Source organism: Dermacentor silvarum, chromosome 1, assembly GCF_013339745.2.
Source record: "Dermacentor silvarum isolate Dsil-2018 chromosome 1, BIME_Dsil_1.4, whole genome shotgun sequence".
Classification (NCBI taxonomy): domain Eukaryota; kingdom Metazoa; phylum Arthropoda; class Arachnida; order Ixodida; family Ixodidae; genus Dermacentor; species Dermacentor silvarum.
The window spans coordinates 428114379-428125056 of record NC_051154.1 but is presented as its reverse complement, the minus strand read 5'-3'; the positions used below and the strand labels follow the sequence as shown (position 1 = coordinate 428125056).

Below are 10678 nucleotides of genomic sequence, written 5' to 3'. Positions count from 1 at the left end.
ATGCTAAATCTGTACTATACGGTCCAATCGTTAAAATAGAGGTGTTTCATGCATTATGTTTTACAGAGCATATTGATTATTTAGAGAATGTACTATTGGGGACAGAAGTGCCCAAAATGTGCGAATGACGACCGAACTTTAATGGTGCACTTTCTGCTGGGATCAGCCACGCTAACATTTGCATTCCGAAAGTGGTCTGCAACGCAGATGATAGTGGCTGATAGTGCAGAGATGCAATTTGGTCGACACTCGCTTGTCCTGGGCACTTTTGTCCCCGATAGTACATATCCTTTAATGCAAATGTCATGAATGCAGCTCATTGCAGAAGCAGCAGGTCGCTATGGAGAAAACTGTCTGGCCAACACATTGAAATAGCTCAAAAGATCAAACACTTTGCTTTTTGTAATATGATTGAATTGCACGACATATATACAAATAAGTGCAAAATTTTATTCGTCAAGTACTTTACATCACAGAAGCAATTTTATTTTCTTCGACCACTCGTCTTGTACTTTTCCTGGTGAAAGCTGTTCCCACATGCCTTGCAAGGATAAACTTGCTGCTGTTAGGAGAAACAAATAATATTGGTGAATTTCCATCCTAAAGGAAGTGGCAACAAAAGACAATCACAGAACACAACAAAGCGGTAACTGAAGTATTAAAAAACCATGAACGCGGTTCAACATTGTCAAAACAAGGGATATTGCTGTAGCCAACATTTCGACAGATACGTGTCATCAGGGCAGCAGCTGTTTTCCTTGGCAGTGGTTTTTGATGTGCATAGCTCACTCGCCCCTACCCTCATCTGGTGCATATAGTAGGTCAAGAGAAACCAAAGTGTTAAAATAAAGGTAGGAAGGGTGTGTTTCGCAGTGATTGTGATGGAGTGTGTAGGGGCACTGCTTTAAGTTGTTACAATGAGTAGGGATGACCTAAACAGAAAACGATCTGTAGACCTAGTAGACCTATTCTTCCCAGAAATCAACATAGGAATTAAAATAAACTGTTTGGACATTTGGCAAAAAAAGCAATGATGAGTTAGGCAAAATAAACTTTGTAACATGATGTGTCTGTTTAAGATCAGTGGAAATGGCAAATTAAGGTACGTTATCAATAAACATTTCATCAAGATCCAATAAAGAAAAAAAGATATTGGTCAAATAATAAATAAGTAAGGACACCAAATTAAACTGGGTATGACCATAAATAGTAAAGAACAGCCTGTGAAAGAAAATGGGACGGGAAATGATAAAAGGTGCAAGATAGGGAAAAGTTTAGCACTGTTTACTGTATGTTCATGCCACTACTGACGACTTGAAATTTCAGTCTTCCTGCTGAAGCTGTATTACTTGGATAAGGAAATGGATCACTTTGCAGACAAGTCTACGTTCAGATTCTGTTCAAATCTTCAATGTAATTTTATGGAAGAAAATGGTATGGACAGTCCTACTGGATGGGCATTCATTCAGCAGTACCATCCACAGGTATTAGCTTAAAATTTATTGGTCTCACTGGACCTTAGCTCTTGGGAAATCATTAGCTGTTTTTTTTTATCACAGATGCCTTCAAGTTATATCGGTTGGCAAGAGTGCTAGCACACAACATTATACTTGTTGCCGCAATCAAAAGTGATATTTGGTAACAATGAGTAAAAGAAGCAAACAGCATTCTACAATACTGATTCAAGTCAACCGAAAAAGCTGCTAAAATGAATGTACCCTGGCCCCCAATACACAATAATTGCACATCACATTGATGGTCATCGTGTCGATCATGCTATTAGAACACTAGGCATCAAGTGAGGAGAATAAGGAGATCAAAAAAATTAAATTATGGGGTTTTACGAGCCAAAACCACGATCTGATTATGAGGCACGCCATAGTGGGGGATTCCGGAAATTTGGACCACCTGGGATTCTTTAACGTGCACCTAAATCTAAGTAGACGGGTGTTTTCGCATTTCGCCCCCATCGAAAATAAGGGGATCAGAGGGCACATCCTTTTTTTCGAACATTAAATGTACTTCGCCTTAATGTTGCCTTCCAACTCCGAAAGGAGCAGTTAGCGAGATGGTGACCGACACTATATAACTCATGACATTCTGTGCAGCAGAACATCACGCGCAAATACACTTTTTCCTGCAAAATGACATACTGTAGTGAAACCTTGTGCACATGTGCCAACCTTAGAATTTGAAAAACACCACAGTGGAAGACACAAAGTGTTAACTTTGCTGGAAAATACTAAAATTATATGATTACTCATTCAAGATTCGCTGACTTTGCTCTCTACAGGTGCTGTAAACAGGCACCCTGCTTTTGCAGTTGTAGTAACAATGATCTGTAGAGCAGATGAGGAGAAATGGTTATAAAGTTTACGCAGGAGTATACGCCGCAAATGACAATCCACTTCACATTTTAATCTGGTGGAGGATGCGTACTCCAAAATAGAAGAAACTAGTCTACCCTAAAGATTTCTGTGGCCGATGCCTGTGCACTAGCAGGTACACATAACATGGCAGTTGCAATTATATTCCCCAAGCTATAGTTACTGCAAGCTACTGCCAGTGTACTGGTCCACAGCTGTAATACATTTAGGGCAATTTAAAACTCTCTAATGAATTTATCTCATTTGGCAGAATTGGAATGCAATATCTTGCAAATAAGTGATGCTGTATGTGCCGGCACGTCCCATACAATGAAACACCTTTGAAAAACCTGAATAGCCACCTGGGCCGTGACGAGAGGTGACGTGTATTCTGTGTAAACTAGTACAGCTGCATAGTGTAAAGCTCTGGAGAGTGCATTTAGTAACAGCTGTGAAGCTTTTTTCTTTTTTTTAAACTGCACACAGTAAAAACCTCCTTACAGTTTTGAAAAACTCTTTTTATTAAAAAAATTTTCTGCACGCAAACAAACAAGGACGAAGAACCATTTGCTTAGAACCCAGAGATCTGCTCAATCCAATCAACAGGACACATCAACAGCGCATATAACAACACGTGTGATAAAAATGCCACGGATCAGCGCGACCCCGTCAAAATAAAAACAGCAATGCACATAAAACGAGCACTTAAGATGAAACTATGTTAAGGATAAGATGACAGGAGCGAATTCTCTTTATCTAGCAATGAAACAGAAGGATGACTGATGCATTTTTACTTTAGTTTTGCAATCCAGTGCACTTCCACAATTTCCCTCGCGGTTTGATTTCGTTGCCTGTACAATGTGCCAGTGCTTCTAAGACAAGGTGAGCACGCATGTTCTTGACAATGCATGGCGAAATGCTTACTAGGGCCACCTTTCAGACTGGACAAGTGTTCCCTTAGTCTTGTGTTAATGCATCTTGCAGTCTGCCCTACGTACACATGACCACATGCCATACAAACCTGATACTCAACATTCTTCGCACAATCAAGGAATTGGTTCTTATGCGGATGTTTAATACTACATTCTTTCTTTGCATCACCCTTACTTTCGAACTTACTTTTTACTCTAGAACACACATTACCTCTTTTGTTTTTAGCCGAAAACACCACTTTTACTTCATAACTCCCAGCCACCTTTTTAAGTCTGTGTGAAAGGCCATGCACATATGGAATCACTGAAACCTTGAAAGCTAATTCTTTCTGCCTTAAATTTTTTGTGCATAGTTCCTTATCCTGTTCAAGTTTTTTCATTAGTCTAGCGCATGACACCAGCATCACAGCGAGCAGGTACCCGGCCTCTCTCAACTGATCAACTTGCTCAAGAAATGCAATGTTTACAGTGCGGTAACACGACTTCAACAATGCTGAGTGGCAACATGAAATGACTGTGCCATTCTATACAAGCCTGGAATTGCTTGAGGCATAGTTCATGTAGCTTGTTAACAAGAAACTGTAGCTTCTTATCTACCAGTACTTGCAAAGTAAAATTTAAGCCCTTGCCTAGAGTCAAAGGCTTCTACTACTATTGAAGGCTTGACTTTTACTTCGGAAGTACCGGTAGATAACAAGCTACAGTTCCTTTATGTCAAGTTAGAAATTCTACCAGAACATGTGTGTTGGTCATTCACGCCCCGAGCTGGAAAACCGCTAATGAACTATGCCTAAAACCATTGCAGGCTTGTGAAGAATGGCATAGTCATTTCATGTTGCCGGTCAGCATTGTTGAAGTCGTGTTCCGCACAGTAAACATTGCCTTTCTTGAGCAAGTTTATCGGTTGAGAGAGGCCGGGTAGGTGCCTGCTCGCTGTGATGCTGGCGCCATGTGCTAGACTTAAGAAAAAGTTAAACAGGGTAAAGAACTATGCACAAAATAACACAGCAAGAATTAGCTTCCAAGGTTTCAGTGATTCCGTATGTGCATGGCCTTTCACACAGACTTAAAAAGGTGGCTGGGAGTTACGAAGTAAAAGTGGTGCTTTCGGCTAAAAACAAGAGGTAGTGTGTGTTCTAGGATAAAAAGTAAGTTCGAAAGTAAGGGTGATGCAAAGAAAGAATGCAGTATTAAAAATCTGCGTGAGAACCAATTTCTTCATTGCGCGAAGAAAGTTGTGTATCAGGTTCCTACGACATGAGGTCATGTGTACGTAGTGCAGACTGCAAGATGCGTTAACACGAGACTAAGGGAACACTTGTCCAGTCTGAAAGCTGGCCCTAGTAAGCATTTGGCTATGCTTTGTCAAGAACATGCGTGCTCACCTTGACTTAGAAGCACCTCCATATTGTTTAGGCATCGAAATCAAATCGCGAGAAATTGTGGAAGCGCACTGGATTGCAAAACTAAAGGAAAAATGCATCAGTCATCCTTCTGTTTCACTGCTATATTCGCTCCTGTCTTTTCATCTTAAGTGCTTGTTTAATGCGCATTGCTGTTTTTATGTTGACTGGGTCGCGCTTATCCGTGGCATTTTTATCAAAAGTGTTGTTATATACGCTATTGATGTGTTGTGTTGACTGGATAGCACAGATCCGGGTTCTTAAGTAAATGGTTCTTCGAAAATAAAACCAGTTGTTACAACGGGATCGTGCTTGTGTTGCTCCTTTTCTTCGTCCTTGTTTGTTTATGCACAAAACATTTTTTAATGAATCTGTTCCACTTAGGCAGACTCGCAGTTTTGCTTCCTTTTTTTTAAAGGTAATGACACGTATGGCTATCACATACATGTACAGTATGACCTTCATTCCCAAACAAAGTGAACAGCACTACCCTATGGGTCAGGTGCCTTGTTTCACACATTCTCCCAAACATTATTAGCGCGGGACGCTGATATTGGCAGGGAAACTGATTTATGGAGCAATATAAAGTACTAAGTACTCAGCTCTTAATGTTTTCTCTGCTGTTTAAGCATCGATGGGTCTTATAGTAAGAAACTACGGAATACAACATGCATAATTCACGATGCAACCCCTTTGGAAGTATTTAGTAGTCTGAATTATTTGGATTGCATATTTAGATTAGAAGGATTTCATTCCACTGCAAGAATGGCATCATCCCAATAATTCTTGCATTTGGTGCTATATTTACTTTTATTTCAGTTGGAATGTAGATGCATCGACAGCGATATCGCTTGACATGTCTTCGATCGACTGTTTCTCCAACTTAAGCAAACTCATATTCTGAAATGACCTTGTAGATGATACCAAGAACTTGCTCAGCAGGAGTATGTCTAACATTCACGAGATCTGAGGCTCTCGAACGCATATGTAAGAAAGCCTGGGGTGCATGCTGCTCTCTCATTTAATCAGCAAGTTTCTGGAAATCATCTATAAGTTTTCTTGTGATGAATGTAAATTTGCTTGGACGGGAGAAACATGGAACTTGAACAGGTGAATTATGCAGCATAAGAATGATCTCAGCAAGAAGCAGGCATCAAGAAGCATTGTCGCTCAACACGCATAAACCGTCAATTAAAAGAATTATTGGGATGATTTAAAATTCTGGTAGTGTAATGAAATTTGTTTTCTAATCTATATTTAAACTCCTTGATTATTCAGCCTACTACCACTACCTTTGCCAGAAACATTCATAGTCATTATCCTACCTATGCCAAATTATTCCGACCAATATTCAAGCCTTCATAAGCTGTTCTTTTTTTCACTGCCAATTCTCTGAGGGAGAAGAGCTGTCCTATTTCTCTCCACCTATTTCTCGTTTACTGTTCACTCTCAAACTGCATTAAGCTTCAGCAGGTTCTATGCTTAAAGCTGTGATTCCCTTTCCCTCTGCCATCTTTGACCCACCTGGTTAGCTAAGTAGGTAGAAAAACTGCAGAAGAAAGGTTGTGGCGCTGAGTTGGTCTTGTGCCCCAAGGAACCTTTGCACGGTGGCTCGAGGAGCAACTGCTTGTGGCATGGAGTGGCTCAAGCTGTGATGAGTTCACTTTGTAAAATCCTGCTGGTCACTGCTGGCCCGTCTTTGCCGGAACAGGAATGAACGTTGGCAGTCTACAGTCTCGGTTTCTTCCTTGAGCGCCATGGCCATGTACAGAAACCTTGTCTCGACAGGCTGCATAAAAAAGGATAATTTGCTGAGCTAAGTCTTTTTTCCTAAAACAACCCATTCAAAGTTGTATTTGTAACTTTGCGACACTTTCCGGGTGATGCCAGCGGTACTTCATTGCACAATGCCACAATCATGACTGAGCTGTGGCCATTCTGAATACAGCTTGCAACACGTGACAAGACCATATATACAAATGCAACCAAAATATTAAACATTTGTTGTAGCTTCTGTATATGGCACTATTCGAATGAGACAATTGTAGCACTCTTCTCAGCTCAGTAAAGTTATTTCTAGTTATTTTACTTTTCATGAGGAAATTGCCATGAGCTTCTCTTGAAAAGTAAGTAAACATTCTTGCTTCAGTTTATTCTTCAAATTCTTGCATCACGAATGGATATCAGGAACCCATTTACACCACAGGCAGAGCTCCATGTGTTTAAAAACATAAATCAAAGTACATCACAATTTTCATAATCGTGTCATGCTAGTATTATTGGTGGCTACGGCTGCTTCAAGCAATTATTTTTCATTAAGGCGGAAACAGTTATCATCTCAAATTGTTTACAGCAAGGGTGTACAATCCACAAAATCAATCAAAAAGGTCACGTTGTGTTCACTATTCAAACATTTAGGATAGGTCACATACAACAGCTAATAAAGAATGCAAACTTGAAAATCTCAACTGAAGAAGAAACCAGTTTTTGAATATGGAGCAAAATGCCACCAGCTCATGTGGAGCTGGTGGCATTTCTTGTGGCGTTCTGGTGGCATTCTTCGCTTGGAGTACTATGTACTCCAAGCGAAGAATGTTGTTACAGAAATGCTTGAACACTACATGAATGTAATAATCAACAACCTTAAGCAGAATCTTAACACCACTAAACAAATTGTGCTTCGAAGATTCCTGATCCGAAATTCTCAACAAATTGTTCTGGTGTTGTACGTGTTAAGCTTGTTGTGCGTTCTGAAATGCAAGCTCACAACATCTACAATTTCTCTAAAGGCAATATCAGCTTTGTCAAGATAGGTATGACGTGCAGATAAAGTGGATAATGCATGACATCATGAACACTCAGATGTGTTTACCATTGGGCTCACTCTTGCAGCCATGAAATTATGAGATGCAGACACATTCTACGTTGAAACTGGTTTTGTGGAGTACTGCATGCTTTCCAGGCTTCTCCAGTTGTGAGAGCCGTCTCCCCTACACAAATGAGTGATGAGGAATAAAAAAAGAATTTCAACATGCAACAATATGTTGGTCATTTGCTAGTATGCAGCAGGCTTTTTGACTCCTAGCTTGCCTCACACAAATCTACCATACACAGTATTTGCTTTGCCCAAGCATCAGCCACATTACGATGCAATGTGTACAGAGCCCTTGCCCTTAGTTTTTCTGCTTTGGAAACAGTTACCGTGTTCAGCTGGCATCGAGAAAGGGGACATAAAATACTATGTGCACCACTGATCTCTACTATGTTTTGCTAGATGCCGCTTCGCTGCCCAGAGCCAGGGGTAGATGAAGCCAGCGGAAAATGCAGTGTCGTGCAGCGGCTTGTCCTAAAAGTAGGGCATACGCTGCACTTACTAGTGTGTGCCGTTGCACAATATTGCTGCCATAAAAATTCTTCATCGTGGTTTTCCACATCTAGGCGATGTCTCCACATGTCTGGTGAGAGCTGTTACGATGTTCTGAACCCGTACGTGATAAGTTTTTCTTACAGAAAGCATTTTCTGATTGACAAGTGTTTTCAGCACGTGCCACTCATGTTAGCGATGCTGTCAGTGCTGTGATGGAAAATTCTGGACGTCTTCTCGAAATACTTCTCTGGATTGCTTTGGTAGCTTGCGGCACAAAGGGCAAGCATTATAGCAGAAATGCCGCACTCCTGTGCAGGTGAAATGCCACAGCAAAGTCGTGAAGTACCAACTTCTGGGACAAGGTTGGCTTCAGTCGAAGGCGCTCAATGCGCTATCCAGCCCCCCATAGTAGAGCTCAGTGGTGTGCAACCTTTATGCTAGCTTTGCTATCTAGTCGGAACATTAGGAAACAGCTCCCACCTTATTTTTCTCAACCTGTGACATGCAAACCGAAAGTCGCATCACTGTATTGATTCTATGGCTTTAGTTTTCTAAGCAAACTGCCTGCATATTCTAGCATGTTGTTAAAAAACACAGTTGGCACATTTTTACTGTTACAAGACAGGTTAGTTGGCTGACAGAAATGTGAAACATGTTACCAGCGCTCTGATAGGATGCAAAAAGGAGAATTGAAATTTACTTGGCACAGGGGCTACAGCAGGCACGTATGGTTACTGTATGCTCTATTGTTGTTTCAAGTAAAAGTTAAGTTTTTATGCTGTATTTCTACTTATTCTGAACCATCAAACTGCACAATCAATGTTCCAAGTTTATACAATCTTGGCGTTTGATTGCCCATGTGATTTATTTCCTATGAACACAGGCAGTAATCCCTCTATAATAAGCAAAATGAGTTAGAAAAAGAAAAGCCGTGATAATAGTCCACAATTGCCAAGGGCAGAAGTAATGGCTGATAGCATTTAATTGAAGCTACATAAATATTCAGTTTTCTCACAGCTTGTTCAGCAAGTAATAAAGAGGTATGCTGTGCACCTTTGCATGACCAATGCAATCTGGTGAGAGACTGTGCACTGAGTCTCCTTGGTTGTGTTCGGCAATTTGACTTTGGTATTTTGCTATACATAATTCCTTGGGTATTCGTAGCTTACTTTGCGATAAAATGGAACTTGGAGCAGTGGTCATCTATACATAAATATTTGCACATAAATAATGCAACCACAATGACAGCATGATGAGGGGGGGCAATATGAGACTCTCAGAAAACGAAAAAAAAAATATTACGATTATAATGTGACGTGATGCCACAAGAAAACAAAGCAATGCATAGAAGCAGATGGCGCTTCCATGCCACCAAGATTATTTACTAAATAGGCAGCGCTTCAGAAGTGCCCGCGACACAATTGAACAAGGCAAAGCTGCGTTTGCTCCACACGCGGTAGCGATCACAGCATTGTTGCCAAGTGGTTTAGATCGCCGCAGTTTAAGTTTCCAGAAAATGTGCAGAAGAACAATCTGCTTTATAGTCTTAAAGAATATAACATGAAGTACATTACAAGGCCAGAAACATTCCTAGAAAAGTTGCCTTATATGTGCTTAAATCGGCAAGCAGCATCGCTTGTTTTACATAGAATAAATTTTCATGATACCGCAGTGTGCAGGGTTTTATAGACAAAGTGAAAAACATTCAGCCCATATACCACACTATGACGGTATGCAATAATTGTAATCTGATAATCTAAAAGGTGTAGTTGATTTTACAAAAGTTGACATTCTTCAATCTGAGCCCTGTAAATTTTAACACGCAGGGGCACCCCTTGGCTAAGCAATAGGGATGTAATGTGTATGCATACAAGCATTACCCCATACATTTGTACCACATTGCCCAAAAGAAATCAATTTTCCCGTCCAAGTCTGCCTCATGCAAGACTTGAATTAAAGCATAAGTTTATACAGTCATCCAAACAATAACACCTCATTTTCACATATGAAATTCATATAAATAGATCTCTCTTGATGCCAGCCTCCTGGAATGCTGAACCTTGCTGCATGCTTTAGAGAAATTATAGTAGTAGCACTTTACTCAAAAGTTATTTAGGGCTGCAGGGCTGCAGTGTTGCGGAACACACCTACAAATGCCGCATTTCATGTGTAACAACTTGGCTGATTTGCTTGAACAACCTACCAAGAGCAAATTAATATTTCTTCCTGTTTAGCATTTTTGCCTGCTAGACCACAATCGAATGTCGTCAGTATATTAACTTGGAGAAACAAATCTGGCTTATACGGGGCATCCCAACACACAAAGGTTTGAAAATATGCAAATGCTACGTATCTGGACACAACCAAGGTAAAGTTTGCCATCACCTGGAGATACTCACTTTTTTTTGCATTCTGCCTAAATGCATAATTAAGTGTAAATTATTTAATCAACTTCTCACATATTATAATTACATGAAATATGTGCTACATGAAAGTTTTTCTGAGCGTGAAAGAAAGCCACGATACACGCAAAGAGCCTCGAGCGGCCATTCATGCGGCAATTTTATGTGTATTCGCGAGCTTCTTTCCCGCTCGGAGAACACCTTATAT

At 40.4% G+C, this 10678-nt stretch overlaps 1 long non-coding RNA gene across 1 annotated transcript; it reads right to left on the bottom strand.

Moving 5' to 3' along the window:
• Nucleotides 1–458: 458 nt before the first annotated feature.
• LOC125942576 (uncharacterized) lies at nucleotides 459–7909 on the bottom strand. The gene is made up of 3 exons (XR_007465234.1): nucleotides 7574–7909; nucleotides 6226–6490; nucleotides 459–562 (listed from the first exon to the last, which is right to left on the bottom strand). It is a non-coding gene; the product is annotated as an uncharacterized LOC125942576 (long non-coding RNA).
• Between the last annotated feature and the right edge of the window lie 2769 nt (nucleotides 7910–10678).